The sequence below is a fragment of the Portunus trituberculatus genome, chromosome 40 (genome assembly GCF_017591435.1).
Source record: "Portunus trituberculatus isolate SZX2019 chromosome 40, ASM1759143v1, whole genome shotgun sequence".
NCBI lineage: Eukaryota > Metazoa > Arthropoda > Malacostraca > Decapoda > Portunidae > Portunus > Portunus trituberculatus.
The window spans coordinates 5,398,403-5,411,252 of NC_059294.1; the positions used below are offsets into that span (position 1 = coordinate 5,398,403).

At 46.1% G+C, this 12,850-nt stretch overlaps 1 protein-coding gene across 4 annotated transcripts in view; it reads left to right on the plus strand.

Moving 5' to 3' along the window:
• Positions 1-12,850, plus strand: part of LOC123516154 (dual oxidase maturation factor 1-like) — a 100,397-nt gene that overhangs the window by 50,406 nt on the left and 37,141 nt on the right. The window lies entirely within an intron of this gene.

A 12,850-nucleotide genomic window follows, 5' to 3' on the forward strand; every position in this document is an offset into this window, starting at 1 on the left:
TAGGCGGAAAAAAATGCACTCATTGTTCATTGCAAGGCTGGCAGCTGTTGTGGCTGTGGTGGTGGTGATGGTGGTGGTTGCATGGAGACAAATGATGATGAGAGGATGAGAGTGACACAGTGGTGAGAGCCATGGTAGTGGTGATAATAGTGATCATTGATGGGAAGTTGCCTTCACTATCCTTGGATGAGATGGTGCAGAGGCGAGGTGTTTGGCCAGGCAGCCGCCACCTTGCTGACTTGCCACTCACGCCTCAGTACGTGAGAACCGTCCCACCGTGGCCGCCCAAACCTCGCCATCCGAAGAGCCAATGGAAACCAATCACAAGATGAGTGATGAGTGTTGAGTGAGGCGTGAGCAGACGTTCTCACGAAGCACTCGCGTTACTCTTTGCCTCACCGCGGGGCTCGTCATGCAGCGCGGCTGGCGGTATGACAGACCCCCACGTGTCCTTGAGTCGCAGGTCACACCACTAATAAAAGGTCATACTCACTAGTACTGGCCTCATTACACCCATTCCAAACAGATGCCTCACCGTGCCCGACCTGCTGATTAGCGCTATGTTCTCGACCATTGGCTGGCAAGCTGAAAGCAGTGACATTATTATACGAAGGGCCGTGGTGCAGCGTGGGAATGATGCCATGAAGCTCTCATACACCACACCAGATACTGTCGAGGCAGGGCATCAGTAAAGCTTGCATCATGGCTGCTGCAGGGCGAGAAAGCAGAAACTTTTAGACTGCTTGTGTGTGTGTGTGTGTGTGTGTGTGTGTGTGTGTGTGTGTGTGTGTGTGTGTGTGTGTGTGTACTAAATGAAGCCAGAGCCTGAGTGTGAGTGGCCAGGTGGGTGGGTACAGGTGAGAGATTAATGTACGTGTGAATGCGAGTGTGTATATGAGGAACGTAACAATGTTTTTTACGAGAGATGGCATTCGTGTTGTACTGAGGAAAAATAATCTATGAAGACGTTATGTGGGGAAAAGCCTTACCCTTGAAATGGTGACGTTCCTGTCCTTCATCCTTCACCATCTAAGATCAAATTCTAGGTATAACTTGCCTAACATCACCTGAAACAAAACTGCCAAGAATGTCGCAGCCTCAGCCTCGCCTCCCCCAGACACCACCCTTCCCACTCCCTCGAGATAGGCGATCTGGGGCAACAGTGACCTCAGTCAAGACACAAGGCGTGCGGTGCTGACAATGGCGGGCAGGAAAGAAACAAAAATTGCATCTCAAGCTTCCATGACTGTCGACTTTTCCCTAACTGTGATTCGCAGGCCCATTGTGGAGAGAAGCGACATTTCACGATGAAGTGGAATTACTGCGGAGTTTCTTTCCCTTTCAATATCGTTTATAGACTACAAGGTGGAGTTGCAGGTAACCGATATGATGCCATTGTCACCTGAGTTCCAATGGCTGCCTCGTGACACCTGCCCACCAGACCAAGCGAACCCAATCAAGTCCCCCCTTCTGTGAGACTAACAGGAAACACATCACTCACTTACTTATATGAACAGTCTTTGTGTCTCTTTGTCTCCCTGGAAAGTTGTGAGACAGAGGAGACACAAAGTAGTGAGCGAATAACAAGCAGAAGCAGAGGAGTAGAACTAACAAGAGGAAAATATAACACTACATCAGACCACGTGTACGTCCCAAGCCCACACAACACACTCAGCTCCACAGGGTCACCACTCACTTACATAAGAGGAACATGCACGAGCCCACAAAGTAGTGAATGAATAACAAGCAGAAGCAGATGAGTAGAACTAGAAAATATGACGCTACATCAGACCACGTGTATGCCCCAAACCCACACACCACCACTCAGCTCCACAGGTCACCACTCGCTTACATAAGAGTCCACGCCTCTTGTACAAGTTCCGCTTCTCTCCCAACAATTAAATCACTCGTTTTCTCCGAGGCAACGCCCTCTTCCTCCACTCCTCGTTGACTCTTCCTCTTCTGGACTACGGTGAAACAAAGGACATACAAAACCTTTCGGAATATGTACGCTGTCAGTCACATTTTTCGTAGAACTTAAGAAAAATTGTGTGTGTGTGTGTGTGTGTGTGTGTGATTGATTGTAGGTAAGTAGATAGCATACCTAGGTGCTCTCTCTCTCTCTCTCTCTCTCTCTCTCTCTCTCTCTCTCTCTCTCTCTCTCTCTCTCTCTCTCTCTCTCTCTCTCTCTCTCTCTCTCTCTCTCTCTCTCTCTCTCTCTCTCTCTCTCTCTCTCTCTCTCTCTTTGGTCATCACTGCATCCCTTCCCTCGCTTCCTCATGAGCTGACGATCCCTGGCACTGACTCAGAACACTCTAGGGAGGACGAGACGTGGGTGGCGACTGGAAAATTTGGGGGCTGTCTTGTGCGTGGGCGAGCGTGGGTGTGTGTGTGTGTGTGTGTGTGTGTGTGGGCGGCAGGGATGAGGAGGAGTGGCCATAAGGGTTTAAATTTCGTGAGTTGGATTAGGTGTTGCAGCTTTGTAGTGTTTAAGAGTTGGTTGTGGTTTGAGAAGCAGGATCTGAGAAGTAAGAGTTTGTGAATGCGTTGATGTTTCAGTTGTGGCTTCTAAGGTAGGGTGTGTGTGTGTGTGTGTGTGTGTGTGTGTGTGTGTGGTGGGTGTGTGTGTGTGTGTGTGTCGGTGGGTGAGTGTGTAGGTGTAGAAAGGTTTTGTTTGGGCGTATACGTACAATGAAAGATAAAACACTGAACAAATATAAGAGAGAGAGAGAGAGAGAGAGAGAGAGAGAGAGAGAGAGAGAGAGAGAGAGAGATGAATGAGTCAGAGTTAAAGTTTCACAGTAAGGGTTTTGAATGAAGGGAGCAAGATTCAGGTTCAGGTTTGAGGATGTGAGGTTAGGATGGAGGCTTGAGGAGGAAGTATGCGATGTGTTGGGTGGGGCTGCGAGGGGCGGGGCTCACCACCAAGGCTGATGTGGGTGTCGCAGGCGAGGGTTCACATCCTGATCGGGCCGCCTTGTATTGTTAGCCAGTCAGACCAGGCCACTCACGCGCTCTTTTATTTCCTTTACCGCCCTCCCTACCACCACACACACACACACACACACACACACACACACACACACACCATGCATTTGAATTCCTGCATCGTTCTCAGTTCTCAGTAAATCATGGTTCATTGTTATTGTATCCGTTTGTTACTCTGTCTTAATTTCTTGTCAATGTATCCCGGCAGTTTCCAATATTTCGGACGTTGATTTGACGAGAAAATAGTCATAAAGAATACAAAAAAAATCTTCTCCAGTTCTCTTGATAGCGGAAATCATCTCGCGTGTCCTCGAATTAAATGTGTTTTTAGATGACGATTGGCAGTGAAGCTTTCGTCCTATTTATCAACGAATCTCCGTCTCTCCTTTGTTTTCTTTAGCGTGTTTCACGAGACAAAGAAAACCTTGTGGAGATCAGCCGGCATGGAAAGACACAGCTAGTGAGGCGATGTTATACTCGAGTTTAGCTTCTGTCAGTCTAAATTCCAATGTACCCTAATATACTCGTGGTTATGTTGAAGCGCCAAGTGATCACCTGCAGTGCGTAGGTAAAGGGAAGGAGAGCAGTGAAGTGATGAGGGCAGTGACGCATTGGTAACCTTGGAGAGAGTACGCCTCCCTATACTCCCTTGGTCGTAATGGTCGTCGACCCACCCAGTGACATCCGTCTTGTTACGAGGCCCGGCGCGTGGGAAGGACACAGCCAGACTACTGCACCTCCACCATCATCATCACTGTTTTTGGCCTCCCGTTGTACTGGGATTCTTAACTTGGAAAGAAAATTGCCAAAAAATTTGAATACCATCTGAATAATCTTCCCATCTCCGATTTTTTCCTTATTATGGATTTCGAGTTTTGCCTAAAGTCATTGTGAGTTTCTCCTGTCAAAATAATGTTATGAATAGTTTAAGCGCCTGAGTGCCAGGAGTAATACGAGCTAAGGCAAGATCAGTAAAGTTTTTGACATCTTGATGAAAACCACAATGATCGTAGAACACAAAATTACTTATCTAAAAAGCATATCACTTTAAGACAAGACTCTTGCACTTTCTATTTATCATGAACTCTTAACACTACAAGAAAAATATGCTTCATTTTCATGCTACTTTGGTGACAAGATAAGAGAACACAGATAAACGTTTCCTTGTTAGGCTGCATTATTACAAGCACAGTTTTACCACCCTTGCTTTGAGGAGTGTTGCGGTCACGGTAACCACAAACCAGGCTCGCCGGAACACTTGAATTATAAAGACATGAAAACTTATGAACATTAGAGACGAAAATCCTGTCAGTGAATTAGGAGCGTTCTGATGCGCACTGCTTGTGGTCAGCGAGGTGTGCATGGCGCCATCATAAGGCCAGTATTCTGAAGCGCTCTGCTCTCTCACCATCACTGTTTTCCAAAGGCTCCAGTTGAAAATACTCGTGTTTTCAAAGAGTATTTCTATGGCTCTAGTGATAGATTGGTAAGATTTATAGTATATTCAAAGGAGAAACTGTCTTAAAAATCCGGCTTGTTGTCTCTGTGGCCTTGGAAAATTGTTGTAGTGAGAGGGGAAGGTGTTTCTGATACGGGCCGCTACCACATGACTGCACACGTTGGCGCGTGAATTTGCGTGTGCGTGTACTGTAGCGTGTTTTTCTTATATGATAGGGAGATCAGCACGGCCAAGGACAAAATAAATACATAGAAAAGAACCACAAACGACGCTGCTCCCAAAAGGAATCTAAAGTAGAGAGAAAAATCATATGATCTATCTATTTTTGAGGTGTCTCGATATAGTTCAAGGTATGTGTGTGTGTGTGTGTGTGTGTGTGTGTGTGTGTGTGTGTGTGTGTGTGTGTGTGTACTACATCCATGTTGTAATGAGTGACACAGGTTAACCTCTTTAGTACATGACGCGTTTCTATATTGATTATGATTACTATGTAGTGATTTTATACAGCTTCAGAAACTTGTGTGGGGATTAGAATAGTGAGGACTGTGGCCATTCATCTTTAACTCAAGGTAAAAATGCGTCCCACTATTGAAGAGGTTAATGAACGGCCAGCCCTGCTCTACCCGAGACGCCCAGTAAGAGATGCAGGAGCCGTGATCAGTGGCATTATAAGCTCCAAGCAGCATTCTAGTGTGTGTGGCGAGTGCGCGTGCTGGAGATTAAGCGATGGGCGAGGTGAGGCTTGAACCAGGTCTTGCTTCCCTTGATTTTTGTCTTCACGAGGCAGGAAGCATCAGGTGGCTTATTAACGTGTTTTCTTCGAGTCTTTCTGTTGATTCATTTCGTCTTATTACTTTTTTTTTTTTTTTTTTGCTCTTTTCTTTTACTTTTAGGAGTAATGTTGTGAATGTCAGACAAGGTGATTAAGGAAAAATGTTTTTATTGGTATGATGATAATGATGGTGACAACGAAAAATAGCGCGCGTGCACACACACACACACACACACACACACACACACACACACACACACACACACACACACACACACACACACACACACACACACACACACACACACACACACACACACACCGAAAATATGGAGTCACTTTTTGTGCCATGTGAATAAATTTCTTAATTACGTTCAGCCTCCTTACCGGGAAAATTGTTCTTTACCAAGGTTACAGGAGCGCGTGGGCGGGCGGACCGGTGTGTGTGTGTGTGTGTGTGTGTGTGTGTGTCTTTCACTGTTTGATCTGCTGCAGTCTCTGACGAGACAGCCAGACGTTACCCTACGGAACGAGCTCAGAGCTCATTATTTCCGATCTTTGGATAGGCTTGAGACCAGGCACACACCACACACCGGGACAACAAGGTCACAACTCCTCGATTTACATCCCGTACCTACTCACTGCTAGGTGAACAGGGCCTACACGTCAAAGGAGACACACCCAAATATCTCCACCCGGCCGAGGAATCGAACCCCGGTCCTCTGGCTTGTGAAGCCAGCGCTCTAACCACTGAGCTACGGGTGTGTGTGTGTGTGTGTGTGTGTGTGTGTGTGTGTGTGTGCGTGTAACTTGACTAGAAGCAGCGTGAGTGGTGTAAAGGAGTGTTGGTGAGGTGTCTGGCCAGACAGAATACAAAAGCTGATTCACAGAACTCAGTATCAATGGAAGTATTCTTTATGAACACCCAGACATACCTAAGCGTGGCGCATGTCACTCGCGATGACCGTCCGTTGCAGATAACACTTCTCTCAGGTCTCTCATATTGACCTCCACTCCCATTGACATTGTCGGAAGTCATTGTTCTTTTTTTTCATTCCTGTTTGACCTGGTCAGATTTTTCTTTACTGTTGCGTGTCTCGGTGGCTCTGAGGGTCGTACCCAGCAACTTCCGGCACAAAAAATATATATATTTTCGTGAGGAATGTTGATTTGACCTTCATCAGGTGAACTTTACGAGGCGAGACGCTGTGTTTCTGTCTCGCCGCAACACAGTCACGCGTTGACACATGAAATTACTGAGGCAGCACCGCCCTGACTCCCGCGGCGAGCACCGAACAGCCCAGCCACTGACTTCTTCCTACCTTTTCCTCACAAAATCACTTCCTTATGAGAATAGTGAGTTTTGTGAGTTTTTTGCCCTACGTCACAGCTCCTCGTGAACCTGAACCTTCCTCAGTCGCTCACTTACTCTATCTACTATTGGTTGCTGGGCTCCTCGCGCCGTGACACGCCTCATTAGGGAAACCGCAACATCCGCAATGACAAGTAAAAGGAACCATGGCCGAGATGGTTTATGATTACCATCTTGCTATCTTAGAACCTCTCTCTCTCTCTGAAGCCCTGCCTGGAGCCGCTGTAAGTCTGTCTCTTGTTGTGTGCACCACGCTGGTCTGACTGATTCCTCTCCACCTTCATGTGTTTCAATGGGGTTATTTTTATCTTACATAAGTGCACCTGAATTTTGCTTTTCTACATTGATGGAGTGTTTGTGCCACAAATTATCTACCAAGCACAAACACGCTCGTGCTCACACATGGAGAGATCAAAATAATATATATAAAAAAAAAGCACCCAAGCAGGTAGGAAAAAAAATGGCGAGATAAACAAGCAAAAAACAGAAATGCACCGTCACCTTCAGGAAGAAATAAAGGAGGTCTAGCCGGCCTCTTAGTGTTTTTGTTGTTGCCTGGGTGGGCGGGCGGCCTCAATCATGCACCCAACCCTTCCCCCCTTGGGCGAGATTTGTGAACTGGTAGGAGACGAGGGAACGAGAGCGGAGGGAACGGGATCAAGAAATGCTAAGACACTCATGTGATATTACATTGCCGTTATTTTCCGAGTTTGTATTCTCCCTAGGCAGGAAATATTTAAGCCATCCCTCTAATCCAACCTCTATTTACGTACTACCTTCACTATGATCCATGAAATCTCGCAGTATCTTTACCTTATGAGTTATTCTTCTCTCTAGACAGCAAATATTCAAGGCATTCCTGCATTCTAGCCCTTAATCCTGCACTGCCTCTGCCTTCAAAGCGCGTCACCTACTTCCTGCCTTGGTGTTCCCCCACGTGACCTCGCACCCCCACCAGAAAGCACCGTGTCATTCCCAGATGCTGATAACTCTTGCTCAAGTCGAGAGAGGCCGCGAGGTCCACCCACACACGTTACTTCGCCGAATGCCAAGCCGTCACGTGTACACCAGCATACGTCACTGTTATGTGCACACTCAAGTTAAGATTCCTTCTCCACGTACAGTACACACACTCTACAAGTATCAGCGCTGAAGGAAGTAGCAAGCAAGTCGAGTCTCGTTCCTGTCCAAGCCTTATACTGTTTTTCTTACATTCCTTGTCTCTACCGACCACTATGAGAGGACTACGGAGAGTTTCATTAAAACTATATCATATCTGAAGCTTGCTGGAGCTGTGGCCTCTATTTGCTCTCTCTGTTATTATCTCTCCGCCGTCGCCGCCTTCAGCAGTCTCGCGCCTCGCCTGTGTGTCACGCTTCAGGTTCCTCGGTCACATTTTGCATAGTCACAGAACAACGAATTATTACGGTGATTTTTTTTTTTTTTTTTTTTTTTTGCGATATTTCAATACGGAGACACGGCCTGCTCATGTTTTTTTATGTATGCAGGGCCAGAGGGGGATTTGATGCTGGAGTTATGTTCATACTTGGCAAGAAAAAAGTCTTGAATATTTTGTATAAGTGAAGGTTAAGGAGCCAAAGTGAGGTAAGAAGGAGTGCTTGTATGACGGAGTTCTTATTTTTTTCTGAGTCTTTCAAAGCCTTTGTTGTGGTCACTGGACAGACTCAAGGCCATCCAGCAGTATTCAGCATGATAAACAGCGAGACTCATTATCGCTTGACTGTTCCTTCCTTATGGGTGGCTGGCTGGGTGTATGGGTGTGGGTGGTGGCTGTGTATATAAGTGCGTGTTTACTTGGATACAACAGTCACGGTGACTCACTCAGTACCCTCCTCTCCTTCCCCCTTGACTTTCCTTAAACACGTAAACTACATCCTATTATCTTCACCCTCTCGTCAAACTCCTCCGCCGGAAGTCACGCACAGAAAACCAGAGGCCCAAGCACAGACGCAGCGCAGGGAGGCCGACCATCGCCAGCGGAAGCTTTTATCCCCACATATGTTTTCTGGTGAAGCTGCGTCTTAGAAAATTTGACTTGCTCGGATGCTCGGTATTTCCGTGTCAAAACCGCAATGCCTGCTCACAGGCAAGGTGGCAGGGAGCGTTTGATCAGAGAAGCGTGCAAGTTTTCATTATATATATTCAAGATTCAGAGAGCAATCAGTCTTAAACCCTTGAGTACCATGACACTGACACACTATCATATTCATTTTGCTTACTATTTGGTGATTTTATACAGCTTGAGAAATTTATATGGGGGACCAAAATAGTGAACACTATGGCCATTAATCTTCTAACCTCCATAGACTCTTTCTAATGTCTATAAAATGGTCTGATCGTACACAAATTTCTAGGTAAAAATGTGTCCCAGTATTGAAGAGGTTAAAACGATCATATTTCTTTAAATTTCTCACAGCCTCCAGTACTCTCGCCCTTCTTTAATACGGCATTACGATGCAAACTTTTCCTACATTCACTGACACTTACCCCTGGTCTCCCGACTCGTGGTTCCCTCGTCCATCAAGGGAGAGGGAATCGGCCCCGGTGAGAGAAAGAAGTTGCGAGTAGAAAGTTTTAAGAGGAAGATTTTGGACCTGGGGAATCCCTGATAGAATCTAAAAGACGGCACACTAACCACTAGTCACTCTAACGAGGCATGATCACCAGACCTCATCCCGCTGCCGGTCACGCCTCACAATGGCTGGGAGCTGCAGGTGCTGCTGTGTTCTCTGTCACGTACGACTTCTAAGATCTGCCTACGACACGGAACGGACAGACCTTGCACTCTTACTGGTGTGTTGAGGCCTTCATCACTCTGCAGACACACACACACACACACACACACACACACACACACACACACACACACACACACACACACACACACACACACACACACACCGCGTAGTGTAGTGGTTAGCACGCTCGACTCACAATCGAGAGGGCCGGATTCGAGTCCCGGAAAGCGGCGTGAAAAAAGGGCAAGCCTCTTAATGTGTGGCCCCTGTTCACCTAGCAGTAAATAGGTACGGGATGTAACTCGAGGGGCTGTGGCCTCGCTTTCCCGGTGTGTGGAGTGTGTTGTGGTCTCAGTCCTACCCGAAGATCGGTCTATGAGCTCTGAGCTCGCTCCGTGATGGGGAAGACTGGCTGGGTGACCAGCAGACGACCGAGGTGAATTACACCAGAACACACACAAGCAAGCATGAGCCACCAGGTGTTTGGAAAGTTTGGCCTCTTCTTCCCCACTCAGTTAGTCTTATGCATCTTCCTTGCCTGGAATACCTCCGGCTGTCAGGTTTTCACGCCTCAACTGTCTTTGCCTTTCCTTTCCCTCCACCAAGTATAGAGGTCATGAATACAGCCGCTTCTTCTCTGACTGAAAAACAACAGCAACAACACACACACACACACACACACACACACACACACACACACACACACACACACACACACACACACACACACACACACACACACACACACACTCACACACGCACACACTCACACGGAAGTTGACGCGTTCTGTATATTATAAACTTTTCATTCCCATTATTATTGACCATTGGTTGTAAGAAGGAAGGAAAAACACACGTAAAAAGTTGTTAGTGTAAAGGTTGATGTTGTGCTCACAATTTATAATACAAAAATTTAATGCTCAACAGTAACAATATAATAACAACAACAATAATGATAATTATAATAATATTTATAATACTAATAATAATAATAATAATAATAATAATGATAATAATAATAATAATAATAATAATAATAATAATAATAATAATAATAATAATGATAATAATGAGCACAATTCCAATAAGGTATTCGCAATCGTTCCTTTACTAAGCCAACCCCGCCTCATCTCGCCTGTGAAAACCGTACGAGGAGTGACCGCTGGAGTGACTCGCTGGTACAAACATGTGGGACGTGCAAAGGTTATAAAAAGAAAAACAGGGAGGGTGCTTGGGCTCAGGTATAAGAAAGCCGCTACTTTGGGAGAATCCCGGGGAAGCCCAATGTGGAGCTCCCAACCCTGCCCCTGTACCTTGTTTCTCCTCCTCCTCCTCCTCCTCCTCCTCCTCCTCCTCCTCCTCCTCCTCCTCCTCCTCCTCCGATATTGCCTTCTTTTGTAGTAGTAACGGTGCACCATCTGCTTAAAAACTAGTAGACATATTCATTGGCTAGTCATGTGTTTGTCATACTATTTTTTTCTCTGTTGTCCTTCCTTTTCCTATGGCCTTTAGTGACTTGCTTCCCTTGGCTCGTGTCGCTTCTAGTAATGGATGCAGCAAACAGGCACACTGACAGGCAGACAGACGCACGGGGTATACAAGATTAACATATCGCAACAAAGTTGTTCCCGAGATAATATACTGAGTAACATGGAGACGAAGGAAGTGACGTGAATTACAAAAAACTGCCTCGACATTACATTTATCTGACCGCATTTTATCAGAGAGAGAGAGAGAGAGAGAGAGAGAGAGAGAGAGAGAGAGAGAGAGAGACGAGAAACGAGAGGCAGACAGACACACAGACAGACATATAGAAGCTGGAAAGTTGTGTTAGTGAACCAAGATAAATGTTCTCCCACCGCGGATTGAGAAAGAACACTTGGCTCGTTCACACTCACCACAACACTGGAGAAAAAACGCGCGTGTGGTTGCCGCTGATGAAAAGTGGAGGAATGGAAAGCCTCTTAGATTGACTGAGATGAATAGGCAACACTGAAGAGAGAAGAGGGCGAAGGAGAACTGGGGAATGAGATGGAAGGGATTGTGAATGGGAAGTAAAAAAAAAAAAAAACGCTAGGTAATGAGAGAAAGAGACCGGGATAAAGGCAAAGCAAGTGACAGAAAAGGAAGAAAAAACAAAGAAAATTTAATGTTTTTAGCACTTATGGAGATGTTTGTGATAAGCTACCTAACATAGAACTGAGAATAGATAGAACAGAATAGAGACAGAAATAGAATAGAAAAGAGAATAGATAAGACAGCGCAGATGAAAAGAAGTAAATAGTAAATAATATTATGTTGTAAGATGCCCCTTAGAAACTGAAGGCGGCAAAGGGGCGGGGGCAGGGTGGTGTTGCAAGAGAGGAGCTGCCTCAGGGGGGAGAAAAAGATACACAAGTATCTCACAGCCACTCACGCTGCTCCCCGCCCGCAGCCCGCCTTACAACCATGCAACCTTTCCGGAACTGAGGACGCAAGGGAGGGTGAGGTGGTGTTGATGCTAATGGTGTTGTGGAAGTACTCATAGTGTTAGTTGTGGCGATGGTTGGAGTAGTGTTGGTGAATATAGCACTGTTTCTTGTGTAATTGGTAGCTGTATTGATTGCTTTCGTGGTATTAGTAACGGTGATGGTGGCTGTAAGTTCAGTTAAACATTAAGATATTACAGAGTCTTGGCAGTTTAGAATGTTTCCATGTCTTAACTAACACATTATTAATACTGACGCTAATGATTCCTTTCTCTTCTTTCCCAGGTAAGCATCGTCACTGTTGTTGCGGGAGGAGGAGAAGTGGAAGGAGAAGTGGAGAGAGTGGAGGGGGGTGTAGGGCTGCCGCGGGCTTCCCCAGAGTCAGCCCGGCAGGTAAGTGAGTGGGAGGAAGAGTGAGGCTGAGGCGGTCCAGGTGTTGCATCAAAAAATAGTTTTGGTACCCACCATGGCCAAGTGTTAGGGCGGTACACGGTGTCTCTGGGACAGGATAAAATCAGAATCCCTGACACCGTGTGATTGTTTCCTGTGTGACTTTGGAGCCTTTTTTTTTTATTGTATCTATCTGATCCATTCGCCTCTCTCATATCTTGATCTCCCATCGTCTTTATTAACTCGTCCTTTATTAGCTTCATCCATGTGTGTGTGTGTGTGTGTGTGTGTGTGTGTGTGTGTGTGTGTGTGTGTGTGTGTGTGTGTGTGTGTGTGTGTGTGTGTGTGTGTGTGTGTGTAATCGCAGTTATCATATCTCGCCTGCAGCATAAGCATTACTTAATCAGGTTGACTGCCTGAGGGAAGATACGAAATTAATTGAAACGAGATGCCTGTGCTGCTCCCCCCCCCCTCCCCTAATGCCATTAAGGTACAAGAGTTGAATGAGCGCGGCATGGGTGGGGGGAGTGCTGAGATAATCCCACTCCTCAGACCCAAACACTGTCTCATCAGTAGTCTAGAAAAGTTGAGCCGAAGGACGCCAATACCCAGTTAGTTTTCTTCCTAGTTGTTGATCGGTAC